The 22,740-nt window shown below is 36.0% G+C and overlaps 2 long non-coding RNA genes across 4 annotated transcripts in view; one reads left to right on the top strand and one right to left on the bottom strand.

Annotated features, from left to right (window-relative positions):
• The window catches only part of LOC140603060 (uncharacterized), a 97,002-nt gene that overhangs the window by 13,586 nt on the left and 60,676 nt on the right, over positions 1-22,740 (bottom strand). For 2 of the 3 annotated variants that reach the window (XR_012006115.1, XR_012006113.1), the window contains exon 5: positions 4,987-10,169. This is a non-coding gene — a long non-coding RNA (uncharacterized lncRNA). Of the gene's footprint in view, positions 1-4,986; positions 10,170-22,740 lie in introns of those variants that run through there. The other variant, XR_012006114.1, reaches the window with a different exon arrangement.
• LOC140603062 (uncharacterized) overlaps positions 1-22,740 on the top strand; it is a 155,823-nt gene that overhangs the window by 111,289 nt on the left and 21,794 nt on the right. Inside the window, exon 2 of the long non-coding RNA XR_012006117.1 lies at positions 19,676-19,826. This is a non-coding gene — a long non-coding RNA (uncharacterized lncRNA). The remainder of the gene's footprint in view (positions 1-19,675; positions 19,827-22,740) is intronic.

Raw genomic sequence — 22,740 nt, 5'->3', positions numbered from 1 at the left:
GACTAGGAATTCAGTGACTGGATGCTTTGTAAACTGGGATCTCACACCCTTGGAAGATTCTACCAAAACAACCATGTAATGATCTGTAATAAGGGAAGATATGAATTTGAACTCTACTCTGGGACTAATGTGTGAGAAGTCATTTCATTAGATCACTTATTCACTAAGTAAACAGTAGTTCCCATTCTGTGCCAAACACAAAGCAAGTTGCTGATGGTACAAATATAGACCAAAAAAAATCATGGTTCTTATTGTCTCGACATTTATAATCTGGTAGAGAAAACACACAAATAAAGCAATACAGCGTAAGAGCTGAGAAATGAAGAATGCAAAGTTTCGTGAGAGTTGATGGGAAGGGCAGGGATCCTGAACTCAGGGGTCAGAAAAGGCTTCCAGAGGAAGAGCCATCTAAATAGAAACCTAAAGGGTAAATAGGGATTAATGAAAGTCTGGGTGAGAAGTTTGTGAAGCAAAGAGAATAGCAAGTGTGAAAATCACTGTATCTATTAATGACCGTAAGCACCTAATTGTCCTCACTGTACTCCTGTATCCCTCCACTAGAGTCAAGGCAGATTTGTCTGACTAGTGCACTGCTATATATCCACCTCCCAGAAAAGTACATACATGGTGATATATATATAGTAGGAGCTCGATAAGTATTTGTGGAATGAATGAATAAATTCGTTCATTATTTCTGCTTTCCAGCTTCCAACGAGGAACTCTGGTTAGTTCAATGGGATGATTAGACTTGAGAGTTTGCAGCAGTATCATTCATGCAGGTCACACATCTCCTGCACAAATAATGGTACATGATATCCTCGTTTTCATATCAAAATCTATAGCTTACTTTTCATTGCTATTAAAGGACAGACAATATTAACTACCCTTGTTAAGAAAAAAATGATACTAATATCTCTTATCTTTCGATGAGCCTTATACACTGCCATTAAGATTCACATACAGATAGGGCTGTGGGTGTGTTCAAACGTTTGTACACTAATATTTAGTGCAGTTTTTCAGCTGTCTTTCTGTCGCAATCATAGAAAAAATGCAGAAAAGGAAGCACCAATGTCTTAAATACTGGTCAGAAAAATTTGCATTCCATGTGGGTTAAAAATCCAATAATTTCAGCTGTAGAATCAAGATAAAATTTTGCCAGGGTTCCCAAGTGAGTCCTGAAGTCTTTCTGAGGAACGACAGTAAAATATTGAATTGAAGTAAACCTAACATTAAAGGTGACACGAGCTCCATTCTGGGAATCAGTAATTCTGATGCAAGTACAGCGGAAATTGTGAAGCAACCAGTCCACTTCTAGCATCTTTCCATTTTCCCCTTTAGAAACTTTGCCTTCTCACTGCAAAGCCAACAACCCCCCTATCTTTCTCCACTTAGTGTTGATCCTTTCAGTCAATACCCCAAGTTCTCTACTTCTCTCTTTATGCTCTTCTCTTCCAGCAGGTCAGCTAGATTGGAGGCTTTGGTTCTGTGTATTTGAGATGTTCATGAAAGACAGTCTGACCCAGTAAAGAGCAGAGCTGAAAGCCCAATTCAATCACCTACATGCTGCACAGTCTTGGACAAGTTACACAGGGTCTCTGAAGCTCTGATTCCTCATCAGCTATGATAGTGTGCTTTTAAAAGAAAAAAAAAAGAAAAGTCCTAGTTGCTATCCCATTGGGAAAATGTAACCAATGATTCCACATTGGAGAGTTAATGATTAAAATATTCAATGCATCCTTCCAGAAATATTCGTATGTTCAAAGGACAGAAGGTCAAAGGAAGAAAATGCTTACAGGAAATTTTCTGGCATCAGTAAAGGAATAGTAGGGATAAAGACTTTCCCAGAGAACTTTAACCCACACTTCATGGGCAGCTACCTACTCCACCCATTCCAATGGTATAATGTGGTACACAGAGAAGATGATTAAAAAACAGAAACTTCTAGATAATTAAATAGTTCCAGCCCAATTATGGACTAGGATTGAGGCTAGAGCTAAACATATTTAGAGTGCTTAATTAATTTGTAACTGAATGAAATTGACCAATGACTTATATATTTTAGAGTGCAGTTGCCTTTTGAGTATATTTGTATACTTTCAATAGTGCTAGTACTTTTTATTAATTGTACAATATATTTTTTCTCATTTTTACATCTCTGAAATCAGGATATTGCTTACAATTCATTGAAATTCATTAGTCTCTTTCTTCTTTCTTGGTGGTAGATATTTGATGAATCCAGATTCACTACAATGTTAACATAAAATTCCAGACGATGAACACTCGATAAATCCTGATTGAAAGTCAAACACCAAATATGCAGTTTAATGGATCAGAGTGATCTGTTTTATTTCTTGAATATTTAGTCTCTGAGCATCAATTTTAGGAATATTGAAAAAGACAATTTTTAATAAGGTACATTTGTAAAACAGAGTACACTTTAAACTGCTTAATGCACAACCTCCAATAGATTAAGACTTCATTCAAGTTTTATAAAGAATTACATCCTAGGAGTTTTTTTTTGTTTCACATGTTTTTATTTTTAAATAAGATAGATACTTATAAAAACTAAAGTGAATACATATATTCATATTATTTTGAGATTTGCTCATACTGCTTGAAATAACTATATTCCGTAGGTCATCACAAAACCTGAGTTTAAAAATCTCTACCCCTTATTCATCAATATTTATGTTAAAATGCCCAAAGTATTATGATTCCTTTAAGCAATTTCTGACTATTTATTCTACCTGGATGATTTGAGGGAAATCATAAAAGGAAGAGAAGAGAGAGAGAGAGAGAGAGAGAGAGAGGAAGGAAGGAAGGAAGGAAGGAAGGAAGGAAGGAAGGAAAGAAGACAGGAAGGGTGAAAGAAAAAGAAGGAGGGATTGGAGAGGGAAGAAAGGAAGTCATACATTGATAATGTAAGCACAGTAAGTAGATATTTAATTTTACAAATCTTCCATTACTGTGGGTTAATGTAAACATTGCCTAGTGAGCCCCCATGGGGCTCTAATTAATATTCTTGTATAGTGCGATGGTCAGTGTTGACTCTCATGTACTCATATTCTCTAAGAAATTACTTGTTCTTAAAATGACATTTCTACATCTGTGAAGTCTCAAAAATCCTTATTACCTTGATGTGGTTTGGTTTTATATTTTGACTTGCCATCTTAGGTGCAGTTATCCACAGATCACACCAGAATACATTATGTAAAAACATATAACATAAAAACTCCAGCCTCACACCACAATTTCACACATTTGTGCCAAAGACAACAATCAATTCCAGATGCTCTAGTCTATAATATTCTCTGTAGTCATGGAAAATACCACACTGGACAGACCTGTAATACCACAGATTCTCAAATTTAAACTTTCTGAGATCTCAGAATGATAAAGTCTGACAAAAATCTTCATTGCTTATCACAACAACCAATATACCTCTTGTATTAAACAATTCTTATGTGAAAGAAAAGATTTGGATAAAAGCAGGGATAGGTCAATGAATCCAAAGAAATTTCAAAAGCAGAATAAAAATAAAATCCTTTAACTATTAAAACAAGTATAGTGTTTTTACTTTCCTCTAAAGCTTGACCATAGACAACAAATACAAAATACAAAATCTATTTTAGAATATTTCCTTTACAAAAGACAGTGGAAACAGCCCAAATGTCCATCAACTGATGGATAAACATAATATGGTATTCCTGCAGTGCAATAATATTCAGCAAAGAAAAAAAAAAAGAAATGAAGTAGAATACACGCTACAACATAATTGAACCCTGAAAATATTTTGTTAAGGGAAAGAAGCCAGTCACACACAAAAAAAAAAAAAAACATATTATATGATCCCATTTAAATTAAATGTCCAAATCCATAGAGACAGAGAGTAGGTTAGTGGTTGCCTAGGGCTGGGGTTAGGTGACAGATAGGGGGTGACTGTTCATAGGTACTGGATTCCTTTTTGGAGTGATGAAAATGTTCTAAAATTAGATTGTGATGACAGTTGCACAACTCTGCATATACTGAATTGTGCACTGTACACCTTAAATGGGTGAGTTGTATGGTGTGTGAATTATATATAAATAACACAATAGCTCAAAGTCAAAACTTTTTTCTCCTAGTAAATGGCAAAATCTCTCTCCATGGAAATGGAAATGCCCTGCTGCAAGCACTAAAAAATGAAAATTTGCAAAGGAAAGGGGAGTCCTCAACAGAAATTGACTACAGAGAGCTTAAGATGGAGGCAGTTACTCAATTCTGTTATCTGTGTTTAACCAAATGATTCCAGTAGCCAGGAAACAGATCTTGGGGCCTGAGTAATGTTGCCAGATAAAATATAGGAAGCTCAGTTAAATTTGAATTCCAGACAATGAATAGATTTTTTAGTATAAATGATCCCAAATATTATATAAATATTAAATTAAATATTATACAAAGATTACATATCAGGGGACATACTTATAGTAATATACTGTCCATTGTCTGCTTGAAAATCAAATTTATCTGCGTGTCCTGTAATTGTTGTTGTTCTTATTAAATCTGGCAACCTAGGCTGGTAATTTTTCTTAGAGTGCTTTCTTACCAAAAGCTCAGAGCAGTTGAAAACAAAACCAGGGTAGTTCTAGATAAGAATGGGAGTAAATTCTTCAAACCCTATGCCACCTATTCATTTATTCAATGTTTTGCATGCTCAGTTCTAGGGATACTATAGTGAACAAAATGGACTCAGAATGTAAAGTCTGGCAAAAGAAGACAGAAAAGTGAAAACACAGTAACAAAGTAGTATGATAAATGATCAAGGATGACAAGCAGACAGCAAGCAAAGAGGAAAAGTAAGATGAAATGGGCAAAGGCTCAGGGATGAGTAAGACAATGGCTAGCTCAATAGGAAACAAAGAAGTTCCCTATGAAAACAAATACAGCAAGGGCAGAGTAGAGAAGAGATTCTTTTAAAGAGAAATAAAGAAGCCACACCATGGAGCGTTGTGGGTTTTTTTTTTAATATTTTATTTTTTAAAGCAATTTTAGGTTCACAATAAGACTGAGCACCAAGTACAGAGAGTCCCCATATACCCCTGTCCTTATACATGCACAGCCTCTGCCACTATCAACACCCTGCACCAAAGTGGTAGATTTATTAATGGATGAACATATATTGACACATAGTCCAAAATAGTCCACATATATTGACACATCACCCCAAGTCCACAGTTCACTCTTTGTGTTACATTCTATGGATTTTAACATATGTATAACACCATGTACCCACCATTTTGGTATCAAACAGAATCTTTCACTACCCAAAAAATCCTCTGTGCTCTGCCTATTTATTCTTCCCTCTCCCTTCACCCCTGGAAACCACCTATCTTTTTTTTTTCCCTGTCCATCATTTTGCCTCTTTCAGAATGTTACACGGTTGGAATCATACAGTATATAGCTTTTTCAGATTGCCTTCTTTCACTTAGTATTATGCTAAAAAGGTAAGTTTCTTCCATATCTTTTCATGGCTTAATAGCATATTTCTTTTGAGTGCTGAATGGTGTTCCATTGTCTGGATGTACCCCAGAAAGATTTTTAAGTTATCTTAAAAGTACTGACTTTATACAGGAGAGAAACAAGATGACATTGTTTATTATTTTTTTAATCACTTGGGTTCTAAATTGGAGAATAGACTGGAAAGTATCCATTAGAAGATTATCATAGTAATTAAAAAAAGAAATGATGGTGGCCTATAATATTGTGTTAGTGGCTCGGGAAAGAAGTAAGCATAATCAAGGCATAACAGGGAGCAGAATCCTAGGACTTGGTGATTGATTGGTTATAATGACAAAGGACTGGGAGGACTTATGTAAAAATCTCAGGTTTCTGGTTTGGACTGTAGTATCATTCATCGAAGTGATGAACACTGAGGAGAAAGGAGAAACTTATGGAGAAACACATTGAAATCATTTGGGAGCATGGTAAACTTGAATCATCTCCAATATATGTATGTGAGGGGCAATGTCCAGTATTTGGTATATTAATGAAGAACTCAGAAAGGAGGTCTAACACACAGATGTAGTTTGGGCAGGTATCATCACAGAGAAAAAAACTGAAGCTTGGATGTAGATGAGCTCATCCAGTGACTTTGGTTAGAGTGAGAAAAGGAGACAGGTCAGGACAAAACCCCAAAGAACATCAACATTTAAAGATCCTGCAGAGGAAGTAACAGCAGTAAGAGATGTTCATGAGAAACCAGGAATTGATAGTAGCACAAAAGTAATGGAAGAGAGTTCCAGAAAGTGGGAGCTAGTTTAAAGCTTTTAAAGACATTAGAAGATTGTAATATTCTGACATAGGAATTTAAAACCTAAGTATAGATTTTATATATGTATATTAAAACTATCATATATTATATATCTGTCCATTCATGAAGCATGAAACCAACAAATATGCTGAAATTAAAATAGTTTCTTTTTTTTATTTATTTTTTATTTATTTTTTATTTATTTATGATAGTCACAGAGAGAGAGAGAGAGAGAGGCAGAGACACAGGCAGAGGGAGAAGCAGGCTCCATGCACCGGAAGCCTGATGTGGGATTCGATTCCGGGTCTCCAGGATCGCGCCCTGGGCCAAAGCCAGGCACCAAACCGCTGCACCACCCAGGGATCCCAAATAGTTTCTTTCTAAACTTCTGATGGAAGAATTTAGGTAAATTTACTGAAGCTAATTTTCTTCAATTTTTCTTTGATTCTGCAAGAGCCTCAAGCATATGTTTAGTCTACTTGTTGGATAATCTTATTCTGTTGACAGGGGACAGTTAGTATTGAATGTTCAAGACAATAAAATAAAAACTTCAAGATACCTATTGCATTTAGAGACAAGAACAATGATAAACTTGACAAGTTTAAATGAAGAGACGGATCAGAATTCAGAATAAAATGAGGTGTAGACTAAGTAGGAAGTAAGTCAAGAGGAAGGAAAAGGGGACAAGTGAAATATACAACCCTTTCAAGATATTTGGCTCTAAAACAAAAGAGAGTTAATGCAAACCCTGGACTGGAATGTGAAGTTACAAGATGGGAGAGTCTTGAGGGTGTTCAAATGTTAATGGGGAAACACTGAGGTCTGGAGAAAGATGGATTCTAGGCAAAGATGCCAGGTCAAGCCTTAGAGAATGAGTCCTCCTACTTTGTGAGAGAAAGAGGAAAGACAAGAAAGGGTATAATTCCTACCAAGTTTCATGGCAGGCAGTTAAAAAGTGTTTTATCTGATAGCTTTCTTTTCTCAAAAAATAGAAGGGAAAATAATAGCCAGAGCATAAGCAAAAAAACAAAACAAAACAAAAAAAAATGGAGCAGTCAGTGGTTGCAGGTAAATGGTCGAGAAATGCACTGCTGGGAAAAATAAAGATATTGACTAAGAACCCACTGTACCTGGGAAAGAAAGATAGTGGGACAAAAAGTTAGTGATAAAACTCTTCTTTTCACTGAGTAGATAGATATTTATACCAATGATAGAAATGTCTTCTTAACACCACTCCTGATGTATTATAAAGATGCAAATCAAAAGAACTCCATTTATAGAAGATAATCTCTCTTTCAAAGCAGAATACACCAAAATGAAAGTGCAGGAAAATCTATTGTTACCACCAAACTTACTTATAAATACAGAAAATCAGGTTCAATTTACTAATCATCTACAACTCCATTATCCATGGTTAGATGCTAGAAGCATTGATCTGAATAATCTAAAACAGCAGATATTCCAAAACTATTTAAATTGGGTTTTGAAAAACACAATTATTTACATTAAATTTACATTCCCAATTTGCCTCTTAGGCAAGTATTAAAATTAGTTTAAATTCTCTAGGAAAACACTCAGCGATATCAGGGTTAGAAGAATATTAGAGTTTAGAGAGAATCCCAGCAGAGACTAAGAGTTAGCAACAAATAATAAAGAAAATGAATCCCCCCAATTGTATTGAGAGAAATGTCTAACAGACCTCCTTTTTCAATGATAAAATAACTTATAAATGACTTCTAAATTTTCAGAAGCAGAGCTGTTCCCATTCTCAACCTGATCCCACTCATACCCTCAGTTGAATTTTAACTTAAACTCTACTTGCATTCCTTCCAACACCCAGGCTTATATAAATTACCTCTGAATAATAAGTAGTCCCACCATGCATGTATGGTGGAGATCTAGCCAGGGCACATGGACAGCTCCAATCTAATCATACTCTCCTCACATCCTTCATCCATTCACTCGTTCATTCGATCAATTCATTCAATCTCAGTAATACAAGTACTGAGAACTTGCTCTGTGTCAGGGACTGTGTTAACTGCTAAGATCACACAGATCAACAACAGAGAAGACCAAAGTAAATTATCAGTTAAAAACTATGGGATGTGATTTATGATGGCTGTACACCATATAAGGGAAAGCAGTGGACCACCCACCTAGGTCTGGTTGTTAACTTATGAGCACTTCCCAAGGAAGACGGCCTTAGATTTCTTAAAGAATGAGCAAGAGTTAATCATGTGGAGAAGGAAAGAGATCAAGAAGGATAATAAAGGCAAGGGATCAGCTTGGACAAGGAAGCAAGAGATATCATAAAGCATCTTGGCAGTTTCCCCTGATGGAACCCAGAGGTCAGATCCTAGAGAGATTTGTTTTCCAGGATAAGAAGTGGATCATATCTTGGAGATTTCAGGAGTTTCTTGATGGAAGCTTTGGAATGACATGATGAAATTCACATCTTAAAACACTTTTTCTAGAAATTGAGTTTTGAAAACATAATTATTTACATTAAATTTGCATTCTTAATTTACCTCATTTAGGCAAATATTAAAATTAGTTTGAAAGCTCTAGGAATTCAAGGGATTGCAAGCATTTGGGGAAAACTTGAAAGCAGAGAGATGAGCTGAGGAGTCTGATTGGGATAGATGCAGTGGAACTGGAGGAGCTAAAACCCAGAAATATTAAAGGGGCAAAAAGGAGGCAATAATAGGAGGAAAGAGCCTCAGCTAATTCTACAGTCACCAGTTTGGACATGAAATAGATTTTGGCATTACCGCTCACTAAGTTAGAGATTGCAGTAGGAGAAAAAAGTTTGGGCAGATAGCAATGAGTTCAGATTTAGACATGTCTAGGTTGGACTACCTATGGGCAAAGCCTTCCAGAGATAATCAAGGAGTCAATTAATTAAATAGATCTGTCACTCAAAAGACAGGTCAAAGCTGAAGATATGGACTGGGAGTCATTATAATATAGGTGATGATGTGTGGATGAAAGTATAGGCCATTGAGAGTGGAACAGAGAAAAGCAAAGAAAAAACCATAGAGACCTATACACATTATACCAACTAAAAGACTGAGTATCCTACTAGTGGAGCTGAAAAGGCTTCACCTTAGAGTCAAAGCAGATGTCAGCCTTTCTTTTTTTTTATTTTATTTTATTTTATTTTATTTTTTATTTTTTTGAGGTCAGCCTTTCTTTATCCTAACCAACTTGCTTTGATTATTGTACTCAAATAATTCTTAAATGTTTGGCTTTTTTCTTGATAAAGTATGTTTCCTAATCTCTACTTATAAGTAAATGTTACTTTCCAAAAACAGCTTCTGAATTAATATTGACTTTTTTTAAAATTCAAGAACCTGAATCAACCTACAAATAAACTAGCATTTACATAATATTATGCTCATTGACATTCATTGACCAAGAAGAGTAAAATTTACTGTAGAACACACAATGGTAGATTACAAATGAATTATTAGAAATTCCTGCCATTTCTATAAGAAAATTCCTGCCATACAATGTTACTTTTTTGTTCTTCCCAACAAAGGGGAGAATCTTTACTACTTGAATCTTCAGTTGCTTGGGGGCTTGGGGTTTTTCACCTGGTTTGGTCAAAAAGCCAAACATGAATGTAAGCAGAAACTTGAAAAGGACTTGTACCTTGGAACTTGCCCTCTCTTGTATCTGGAAAACTTTCCACCACCATATGAAGACACCCAGGTTAACTGGAAAATGAGAGACCAGCTGAAGGGCTTTAGATGATCTGACCTTCCAGCTGACAGATAGGCAATTGAAATGATCCCAGACCACCCAGCTTCAGATGAGCTGCCTGTTGCCCATAGAGATGAACAAAGCTGGTTCAGAATTGAAGAGTCTCCCAGCTGACCTGGAAAATTGGGAGCAAATAAAATGATTATTATTTTCAGTCACAAAGTTTTGGCATGATCTGTCATGTAGCAATGGATACCTGACATTACCACCTTCCATAGATAAATAAGAAATCATTTAACTTCTTTTAAACAATTTGTAAATTATAATCTCTGATATAGGAAGAGAATCTCATAACAGGCAAATAATTCCTCCTCTATGACTTTAACCAGAAAAACATACTCCACGTAAACATGTTGTAGGGTGCATAGACTTATTCTAAATCATGACAATTAAGTATCTTGAATTTTAATCATAGTTAATAGCATGGATTAAGTCTGAGTTGAGGGACAAGCAGCTCCAACAAGTTTTTACCCTGTAGCTATGTTTTTAAACTTCATAATTGTAATGACACACAATCAGGTTTTTCAAATAGCACTTACTACTTACCTTTTATTTTATTTTTGTTTAAAATTCAATAGATGTTCTAAAAAACCACTTTGAGAAAGATGCTATGGACATTTCTCAAAAAATCTAGGATGAAAAGTTTTCATAACAGATATTAATATTGCCACAGAACATTGAAAGAATTCTTTTAAAGTGCCCACCTCACAAGGTAAACCTAGTTTCCTTACGATAATTATGGACAAAGTTTATGAATTTATCACCCATAATCCCTCCAGTTTAGGAGGTTACTTGATATGCATTTGTGAAGTGAGCGAATGAAAGGCGAATAGGCCAATTGCACTGTTTCAGGCTTTATTATATGTGGTTGTTATACTTCAGGAGAAGTGATTTGACCCATGATATACCTGGCTTGGTATAATTAATGAGTTATTCATAACAAGGTTCTACTGGTATTGTACTCATAAATGAAACCACACTAATAACTCTGAAAGAATCATCTCAACTAAGAGATCCCTCTACATGACGTTAGATATACCAATTTTGACCCAGTGCCATAACAGATTGTATTCTTCATTTAAAAGAGCATAATTAACCAATGTAACTTTATAAGATGTGTATATAACCATAGACATAGTTATATAAAATATATATTTATCTTTATAAAGAGATACCAGTGCTGGCAATTGCTATCTGAGTGAACAGGTGTGGCTGAAAAAACCTTTGCCTGACCAACTGTTCTTTCCACACTGTACATAAAGGCTATTCTATGGTTGGCAGCTGTAGCCCTATTTGCAGAGCCCACAGCTATTTCTGACTTCACAATTTAAAATCTTACTCTACCCATTACCATTATTCATATATAGCTATACTTCTAACTGGCGCAAGTAAAGATGCTCTGCCTCTTATCACTTGGAATTCCAGAATTACACCGAGTCATATGAGGTTTTACTTTGTGGGATCTTTACAGTTTTTCTTCTGCTCGCTCTGTTTTTGCTTGCCACCCTCCAGCTTGGCAAACAGCATCTATGTGCGTCTCCTATTGTCATACATTCTTCACACCTGCCCAGTCTCAGAGCCTCATGCTTCCGTGAGAATTACATACACTATCTAAGTTTAGGTCTTCGCTATCTGACTTGCCTACTTAAAGTTAAACATCACTCACATCAGAGGAACTGATGAATCTATTCAAGAAATAATTTATTAATTTACTTAGTGCTTCTTTATTGAAGCACCAGGCTGTTTTGAGTGCTAAGAATACAGCAATAAACAGAGCCCATTTCCACAATGGAGCTTCTATCACAGTGATGCACGTTGCTCTTCCCACCACAGAGCAGAGAGCACCCTCTCTTCTTTAGTATCACTTAGACAACTCTTTTACACCTAGTAAGTGCTTAATATGTGCTGATAAGACAGGTCAGAAAACCTTATTCTATGCTAGCATATGAATACACACATACACACAGAGAACACAAACACACACCTTATCTGCCAGTAAACGTCAGAGAACACTGGACCTTGGATTGATTCCACTTTTCACTCCTGCTTCCTGGATCTCATGGATCTCCATACTGCCTAGGTAACAAAAACTATGATGGCTTTTAGATATCCTTTGCTAATCAAAATAAATAATTGGCTACCACTGTTCTCTCTCTTTAAACTGGAACATGATTTTGATCTTCCCAGATTTATACTAAGTCTGTGGTCCTATATTTATTCTGCCAAGATTTCCATATATTTTATTAGCATTTTTCCTGAGTGCCTCAACTGTATTCTAGGTGGGCAAGTATGGGCTTATGACATAGATTCATCATGGATTCATCCATTCAACCATGGATTCATTCATGTATGGGGATTAACACATTGCCTCATCTCTCCTCCATGTTTTTCAAACTCCAATATTCATCAGCACACCCACATCAGATGGAGATAAGACATACAATAAGTGAGTAGTGAACACAAACACAAGTCTAGCATTCACTTAACTTCTTTCTGTGCCCTATGGTCTCAAGCATTTTAGAAGTTTATTGGCCAGTTGGTTATTTATGCCCAAGACATGTTTTAGGAAGCCCCCAAAGGGCTACTGACATACTCCTACTATAAAAGTTGTTTGACAAATCCAACCTCTAATCAACTTCCTATTTCTTCGTAAAAATTCTCCCCCAAAACAGTCTTGTTGATTATTTTATTTTATTATCCAAGTTTCATCTCCCTTTGGACTTTTATAAATACCATGTTATTTCCCAGCCTTTGCCCTCTTTTTAATCTAAAAGTTGGAGTGATAGGGAAAGAAAAATCAAAAGCATGTTAATAAATGACAAGTATACTCCTGGATAACTAGCAATAGGGATTGTGTGAATTGCCTTGTATCATGATCTGGACAGTAGAATGCACATAAATATGTTTTCTTTTTATTACTTGACCATGGTCTCTAGTCCCTCAACACTCAAACCATGGAACAATCATAAAACAAGCATTTCTTTTACACTTCCTATGTTCATAGTAATATGCTAGTTCCTGTGAAAAGTTAAAGATTATTATCCTCCCCCAAGGATCCCTAAAATTTTAATGAAGAAAGAAAACCAAATAATGAGATACATCACCAACAATAAAATGGCATTTCATACTATTTTAGAAAAATCACAAATATCATTAAAAAGGCAGTCAATAGTTATTTTGAATAATGCCACTAATTAGCACTAAAGGATAAAGACAAGAAAGTCTTCACCTCCCCAAAGCAGAGCCTAGAAAATTGCTTTCCCAATTTCCCTCAAAGCTAGAGTATGAGCTCATGACCTGTGCCTCTCCAGTGCACCTCAGATGAAATAGGAGTTTGGAAGAGAATGGAGTGAATGAAAAAATACAGTATTAAATCGTTGCTGGCAAAGGGGTAAAGACAGCCAGCCTTCAGATGCTGTGGTAGCAATAGTCCTACTTCCTAGTGTCCCCTGCAACATTCAAAGCCCACAGCAAGTTGCCCCAGTGGAGTGGTACAGCATTGCAGTTTGAAGATTATTTAGGAATACAAGGCCATCAAGCTTGACTCTCCGGCCATTGCAGAGACTCCATGATGTAAAACATCCTTTTGTAAAAAAAAAAAAAAAAAAATTATTATTCTGCTTGAAATAATATAGGTGGATTTTGTTGTTTGCAACTACAAACTTTAACAAAGACCAAACTGGTGAAAGCACAATATGCTTGCTTCTTGAATCAATATCTGTCTAGAAATAACATTATATATATAATGTATATAATATATATGCATATATATATATATATATATATACACACTAAGTTCAGATCAAGTTTTAGAAAGCTAGAGAGGAAAGCAAGTGGCAAAAGGATACACAGAGAACACAATAAATTTACTATAATAGTGTAATATGCTGAAGGTGCTAATGCATATTTGACAGGGAGGTACATTCCCCTGTGCCTGGCTGCACTCTTCTCCTTTCTCTACACTTCTTTGTGCCCTGACTTTTGTCCTCTGCATCATTGCCCTCCCACACACACACACACAACACACATACTTTCTGGATTTCAGTTGGGTTCACTGAGGAGCATCATGAGGCAGGAGTGTGAGATCAGAGAAGTCCATCCTCCTGGCTCCCTCTATGCAAGGTTTCATGGACTGAAGCCTACTTTGACCAAAGGGCTGGGTTCTGTTCAGGCAGCCTTATTCTCCCCACATCCTTTCTTTGATAGTTTTCCTTAGCTCTTGAAATTCAGAGATAGGAGTGGAACTCCAAAGCCACTAGTCTCAAGATACTACTTCAGTTTCCTGAAGTTTATCACACCTTTGCAAAAAGACTCTTTACAAACTTTCTTTCATTTACCCAATGGATTGTACTATCATTTTTCTGCTGGGACCCTGACTAATAAAGTAATATATATTATTTGGGGGTACATCTCCTATAGAACTATAAAGACCTGCAGGGAAAGGAGAAACACAACATTCCAGAAAGTGGTTAACCCCAGGGGATGGGAAGAGAGGGAAAGTAATTACATTGAGGTTTGGTGATCAGGAGAAATAAAAATAGCAACTATATGTGTAATGTATATCATATAAAAGCTTATTCTTAAAAAAAAAAATAAAAAAAAAATAAATAAATAAAAGCTTATTCTTAAGCTGGGTCATGAGGTCATGAATGTTTTCTATAGCATTCTTTATGATTTTTATGTAAAAGTCCATAGTTTAACAACAATTCTTCACTCTCTTAAGGATATATTTCAGTGAATAAAAATCTTAATTTTAATATAATTTGATTTATCAAGCTTTTCTTTTATGTTTAGGAATTTTTACATCCTATTTAAGAAATCTTTGTCAAAATGTCAACATAGAAAATTCTGGCCCCTGTTCTCCCTACAAATAAAAACAATTATATAAGCTATCCATAAATAAAAATTTATAGAATAGAAAGTAGAATGGTGATTACCAGAGGCTGGGGTGTAGAGGTGAAAATGGGAAGATGTTGGCCAAAGGGTACAAAATTGCAGTTTTGAGATGAATAAGTTCATCCCAGTGGAATGTACAGCATGGTGGTTATAGTTAATAATACTGTATTATATAATTGAAAGTTACTAAGAGCGAATCTTCCAATAGTCTTACCACAAAAAAAAAAGAAATGATAAGCATGTGAAGTGATAGAGGTGTTAGCTAACACTACACCGGTAATCATGTAGCAATATAGAAGTATATCAAATCAATACCCTAAACTTATACATATTATATGCCAATTATATCTCAATAAAGCTGAAGGGGGAATCTTTGCCTATTTAAGAATATCTTAGTCATTAAAATACGCTCCATGTTATTTTCTAGAATATTGGGTTACCTTTCTCATTTAGGTCTACAGTTATTTGGAATTTATTTTTTATATAGTGTGCTTTCTATGGTTAACATATTGTGGCATTTTCATGGCTAATATTGTTTTTAGGACTTTTGCCTTTATGTTCATAGTGAGAGTAGCCTGTTGATATCTTGCAATGGCCTAATAATTGGCTATTGGTAATATTTCTTCCTTAAATATCTGGAGCATTCAGTTGGCCTGGATATTTCTTTCCAAGAAGGTCTTAAATTAGAGATTCTATTTCTTGACTAGAACTATTCACTCTTCCTTTTCTTGTGTCAATAGTAAGTAAAAATAAATGTTTACCTTTTTTTCATTTGGATAACCAATACATCTTGTACCATATGCTAAAAAGGCTTTTCTTTCCATTTCTGCCTCTCCTGCTGCCCCAGGAGCACCTTTAATATAAATTATCATATATTTGTGGTAAGTTTTGTACTCTTAAATCTATTCTTCACCTTGTATGTATCCTAGCATCAATATCTCACTATTTTAATTACTGTGGCTTTATAGTGAGTCTTGAAACCTCATGTAAGTCCTCCATAGTTCTTTTCAGATTATCCTGGCTATTCTTGGCCTCTTACACTTCCACATAAATAGAAAATCACCTTGTCAGAGTTTCTAGGGCAAATAAACAAAAAAAATTAACTTTTTGATTGAAAGTACATTGTACTTGCATAATATCTGATACAGACAAACTTGGAAAGAAATGACATCTTTATAATACTGAGCCTTCCAATTAATGAAAATTTACCAAATCTCTCCATTTATTTAGTTCTTTAGCTCATCTTAATGATGTTTTATTGTGTCATATGGAGACTTATTTTCATCTTTGGTTAGATTTATTCTTGGCTATTTGTTGTGTTTGATGCTATTATCCATTGTTGTTGTTGTTGTTGTTTTAATTTTTTAAACGATTTTATGTATTTCTTTGACAGAGAGAAAAATCATGCACATGAGTGGGAGGAGGGGCAGAGAGAGAGGGAGAAGCAGACTCCCCGCCACAGGGGATTGCAAGGCTCAATCTCAGGACCCTGGGATCATGACCTGAGCTAAAGGCAGACGCTTACCAGACTAAGTCACCCAGTGCCTGTCTTTTCTTTTTAAAAAAACTTTATTTAAGCAATCTCTATCCCCAACATGTGGCTTGAACTCATGACCCAGAGATCAAGAGCCACATGCTCTACTGACTGTGCCAGCCAGGCACCCCTGAATTTCATTTTCTAATTATTATTTGATAGTATATAGAAATAAAATTTATTTTTATATCAACCCTATTATGTCCAGTTACTTCACTAAATTCACTTATCAGTTCCAATAATTTGTAGGTACCTTCTTTTGAATTTTCTATACCAATGATTATTTTGTCTATGAATGATGGCAGTTTGTTTCTTTTTTTACAAAGTGTATGCTTTTTTCTTGCCTTGTTTCTCTGTCTAGGACCTCTGGTGCAATGTTGAATAGAAGTAGTGATAGCAAATATTTTGTTTCCTATCTTAAAGACATAAATTTAAATATTTCATAACTATTATGTTTCCTGTAGGATTTTTCTGTACATATACAGAATTTTCATATTGAGCAATTCCTTTTTCTATACCTAGTATTTTTCAGACTGAGGAATTCCCTTTTATGGTAGGAATTTTTACCATAAGTATTGACTTTTAAAACAATACTTTTACTGCATCTATTGAGATAATCCTATGGTATCTTTTTCCTCCTTTATTCAGTAAATGTGATGGATGAAATTCACTGATTTTTTAAAGCTAAAAGCATTTTCCATTTCTGGAATAATCCAGCTTCCAACTTGGTTATTTTCTTAGCTTGGGTCCTCCCTCTTCCCCCACCCCCCTGCCACACACATACATAGCTAGCCCAGAGAAAAAGATTTCATTGCAAGTAGTTTATTGAGGAGAAAACTCTGATAAGGGAGTGGAGAAGTGAGACAAGGGAGAAAAGGAAGACAAGAAAGGATGAATTATCAAGCCAGTGGCCATGGTCAGTGACTGGAGCTTAAGCCTACCAAGAAACACTGGGGAATGGTATAGGCACATGTCTCAGAGCTATCCCACCTGAGACATAAGGGAATTGGAATATTTATAACCCAACTCCTTCCTGCCAATCAATCACTGTTTCTGGAAAGTGTTAATTCTCTGGTATCTGTGACCTCCATGCATATGTTCCAGAGAAAGCCTTCAGACAAGAAATGAGTATATTGGAAGATAACACTAACCCTCCCAGAGGCCACATCAGCAACACTAGTGAAAGACCATCCCTTTAACATACTGTGGGATTCTCTCTGCTAATATTATGTTTGAGATTTTTGTTTTTATGTTTATAAGTGACATTGACCTCTTGATCCTCTTTTTGTAATCACCTGGTAATTTGTCATTGTCAATACTTCTTTTTTTAAATATCCGGAGCATTTGCATCAGTTTTAATAAGTTATCTTTTTTTTGCTTTTTTAAGATTTTATTTATTTGAGAGTGAAAGCACAAGAAGGGGGAGGGCAGAAGGAGGAGCAGACTCCCCACTGAGTGGGGAACTGGACATGGGGCTCAATCCTACAACCCTGGGGACCTGAGCTGAAGGGAGACAATTAACTGAGCCACCCAGGTGCCCCAATAAGTTATAGTTTTAAAGGTGCATATTTATTCTGAATTGTCAAATGTATTGTCATGAACTTTTATCTGTAGTACCCAAATTGATGCAAGAGAATACTTTTATCTTCTTAAACAGAAAGCCCTATATTTGTGTAACTTAAGAAAGCAAAGATCTGTACATAGTGAATGTCTGCTTCCACAGATAAAGGTACTAATAATTTTTCAATGCAGTTTACTCACAGGAAACACAATTAACTTTTACCTCACCTAGCACTAATTACACAAGTTATAAACATATAAGAAGCACCTGGAGACTCAAGAGTGCAACTCTGATACCAAATCAAAGCAAGAGATTTAGATTTTGAGTTAACAATTAGAAATACTAGATGAAGCCATAAGAAAGAGCTCATATTCCAGAAATGTTTGGAGAGAGAAAAGTGCCAGGTTTGAAGAAGAAGTAAAGTGGAAGGAAACTTACAACAAAAATTAATTAGGAAAGGTGAAAAGTAAGGAGAAGAACCAGAGTGGTGGTGGTGGACATGTCAAAGAAGGAGAATTTCAAGAGCAAAGAATTGGTTAGCCAAGCCCGATATTAGAGAATAAGGACTAAGGTCCTTTGCTTTTGAATGACATTTGAGAAAATAGTAAAGTAGTAAATATTAGTAATTAGAAATATGGATAATGCATCATTTCTCGGATTTCTAACAAATGCCCCTACTGAAGAGCTATGGTGCCTGGTAGTTAAGATTTTAAAATGTTTCCATGTGAAAAAAAAGGAGGGGGGGGGGGCGCGGAGTTCTATACCATAGCCTCACAAGTTGAGATGCAAAAAGGATAAAAAACAGTTGATAGTGAGCCAGGCCTAACTCCCTAAGATCAAGAATATTATAACCAAAAGAACAACCCTTTTTTTCCCAAAACCTGGTATTTAAAGTCCCACAAAGTTTAATATTTTTTAAAAAGCACTGCTTTCTTCTGTCCCTTTGTATCAGGTAAAGTGTTTTACCAATCTCTATAATAAAAGAAAAAAATACAGCAATCCTGAGAGAAGTCATCACACTGTCATTTTAGCTGTTTACATGAAGCAGGGAAGTCCGGTGCACCCTGGGAATCTAAACAGAGTGAACTCTTTTACCCTTACCCGGCTTTAAGGACAGTCCAAACTCAAGTGCTTTCTGGAAATCTTAAACATGTAGGACCCGCCTAATTCCAGAATTTCAGCTAGCACTTCCATTAAGTGTAAAGAATCTGACAATGAAAGTATTGCCCAACCCTGCTCCAAAAAAAAAAAAAAAACGATTTTTAAAAGAAGACCCTTACTTTCGGGGAGAATGTGGGGGACAATTCTGCCTCTTGGAAACTTGCAGTATCTTCAAAGAAAATCTTCTTTTGTTTTTGTACAAGGAGGGAGCTTGGCACATGAAAAAACAGGGCAAGCCATCTCTTCAACAAAGATATTTCTCATGTTTTTGCAGAGTAACTTCAGCAATTCAAAGGAGTAATCAAAGTACATGAGTGCAGAAAAGCTAACAATTTATAAACCATCTTTGCTAAATACTTATTAGTTGCATAAAATACATGAATTTCCATAGTTCGAGTAGCTAAGGATATTTTATAGCTCTCCTCCACATTCCTTCTCTAGGACAGAAGCTTGCCTTTTTCTTCTGCAGGAGAGACAAGCACATCTTCCTAGGACTAACATTGGAAGAAGGATGGCAGAGAGAACAGAAGAGGTGAATCCTCCGGACTCCATTGAAGGGCAGATTTAGTGATTCCAGGCACCCCCTCTATCACAGCTGGAATAGTAGGGCTCATTAATTGGTAAGACTGCTTTTTATTTTCTTACTTTGGTCTGCTGAAAACGATTTCCTAAAACTCAATATATGCATTAAAGTGAAATAATGAATAGATAACTTTTCCCCAACACTATGCTTTACTCCTTTCTGAGCAACACAAACCCACAATCCTGGGCCATGTGAGTTACATTGTCAATGTTGTAACACCATAGAGTAAGAAGGAACTTTCAAAATGATCTGGCCCAAACCTCTCATTTTACTGATGAAGAAATGGAGACCCAGAAATGGGTAATTACTTGCCCAAGGCAACACACTTACTGGAAGATTAAGGATTGAAACTATAGTTATGCTCTACCACACTAAACTTTTCTTACAACAATAAACAACAGATAGCATTTTCTCTTTTTTTTTCCCATCCTCCCTCCTTTTCTCTCTTTCTCTCCTTTCTTTTTTTTCTTACCTTCCTTCCTCCTTCCCTTCTTCCTTCCCCTTTCTTCCTTCTTTCATTCCTTCTTTCTTTTTTTGAATTGAGTAAGTATTGAAACCAAAGATTAAAAGTATTCTATTCTCTAACCCACCACACTGTCTACCCCTCCAGGCACCATTAAGAGGCCTTCAACAGTTTCTTTGAACTGAAACTTGTCCTACAGGTTCTCAGGTTAGACACAACCTCATTATTTGTTTTGTTTTCTTTCGTTTTTCTTTGTAACTTGGAAAATAACTCTTTACGTATTTTATGATTTTTTAACTTTGCAAAACTTGGCTTATTCCCGTATTATCTGTTTTAGCATTAGTTTTCTATGGCCAACGCAGCCACTAAATATCAGTGAGTGAAATTTTGTGACACAAGTCAACAAAATTTAGCATAGTTTCATGGACTCAGATTTATCATAGCACACTAGATGTAATTTTATGTTGGCCTTTATACTAATAGAACTTTAAAGTTAAAAAACATAAACTTTAACAATAATCTTCTTACATATGAGTAGCTGATACCCAGAAGAGTTAAATCACATTTGTCCCAAGATCATAGTTAATTAACAATGGAACCAATATTAGAACCTAAATCTACTGTATGGTCTACCAGTTCAATTGTTTATTCCACTATACCACGTTGCCTTCCCAAAAGCAGCTTACAGATGAATACAACTATTTGCATGTTTCCCATCCTAATGTTCCTAAAATTTTGAGCTTTTCTTCAGTGATCATTCTTTTTATTGAAAGGATGTTTTGATTCTGTCTTCCTTTCTTGGATTCCACCTTTCTTTCATCTGTGGGCCTTTGCTGCCATTGCCCTGCTGAAACGGTAAACAAAGCTCCAGGTTCTTGTCTGATATCATCAAAGAAGGGGGAAAAAAGCAGTTCCTTGCACTTATGAAACAGGTTTCCTTCCTGGTTGGCACAGCCATCATTGCTTACGAAAGTAGCTACATCAAGAAATCTATACTATAATTCCTTAAGACTTGGGGCATAGTGAGGTTTTGTATTTCATCCTTCATTCTCACTGTTGCCTTTCACAAATACTGATTTCTGTTGGTCAACTCTGAATCCCACCCTCACAACTCCTAGAACACTGAATCAGTCATCAAATTCCATTGCTTTTATTCCTGAACTCTCTCCCTTATCACTCCCTTTGAGAGTGGAGTTTCAACAGCAGTTCAACTCTTTTGAGACCTAGACTCTTCTACTCCAAATGGTTCTCTACCTCTATAATCTTCTAGCCTCAATCCTTCCAAAATGTGTCCATTTTATTTGGATGTCTTACAGCATAGGCTTTAAAAAAAAAAAGATTTTATTTATTTATTCATGAGAGACACAGAGACAGAGAGAGAGAGAGAGGCAGAGACACAGGCAGATGGAGAAGCAGGCTCCATGCAGGGAGCCCAATGTGGGACTCAATCCCGGGACTCCAGGATCATGCCCTGGGCCGAAGGCAGGCACTAAACCACTGAGCCACCCAGGGATCCCCAGCATAAGGCTTTTGATTACCATTAATCGCTCCCCTCTTGATACTCTCAATTTCTTTGACTACAAAACCAACTCCGTTTCCTGGGACTTCCCCAACCCTCTGACTAATCTTTACCCTTCTTTGCAGACTCCTCTTCCTCTGCTAATCTCTTAAATATGGTACCCTCCCCTCTCCTCAGTATACAAGCTCTGCTGACCAAATGCATTTACTCAGCCAGCACCTAACTGATCCCTCACAAAGCTACATCTACAGGCCAGATGTCTCTCTCACAGCTCACAGACCAAAATCTCGAGTTTCTCTGTCCAGTACAGAAGCCCTGATATATGAAGCTATTCAAATTCAAATTTAAATTAAGAACTTTTCACAAATGGTATCAAGATACCCCCATTTCTACATTAAAATATCTCAATGCCTCCTATATGAATGTTTAAACCTGCTCTTCTATATAAATGTCCTTTCTGTCTCGTCTACAATAACCCTATTGCTACTGACATCATTCTCATAAACTTTACAATAGTCTCCCAGTTGATCTCCCTGCCCATGTTCCTGCACATCCTCTCCCCACCAAAATTCATTTTTGCGCAATGCATCCAAGGACCTCCTTCCAAAATGTAAATCTGGTTAAGTTCCTAGTAACAAGTTTCAGTGGTTTCCTAGTATTTATATAAGTTGACCACATGATATATCATCTAAACTAGATAATTTTGCTAATAATGGAGGATGCTATTAATAATTATGCTGCTACAATAGGACTAAAGTGGACCCTCTCAGGTAAACCAGTATGTATGGTCATCTTTTATAGAATCTAAATTTCTGAGCTCTTAAATAATCTAACCCTCTCTACCTTTTCAGCTCTGTAGGTCTACTTGCCATTCACCAAATGTAGTGTCCTATTACACTTCTGTGAATTTTGTTGTTCTGGTCTCTCAATCCAGATTTCCTGTACTCTCCTTAACATGCCTGCTAAATA

This window comes from Canis lupus, chromosome 13, assembly GCF_048164855.1.
Source record: "Canis lupus baileyi chromosome 13, mCanLup2.hap1, whole genome shotgun sequence".
Classification (NCBI taxonomy): Eukaryota; Metazoa; Chordata; class Mammalia; order Carnivora; family Canidae; genus Canis; species Canis lupus.
Note: the sequence above shows the minus strand (reverse complement) of the source record. Positions and strands in the feature narration are given on the sequence as shown.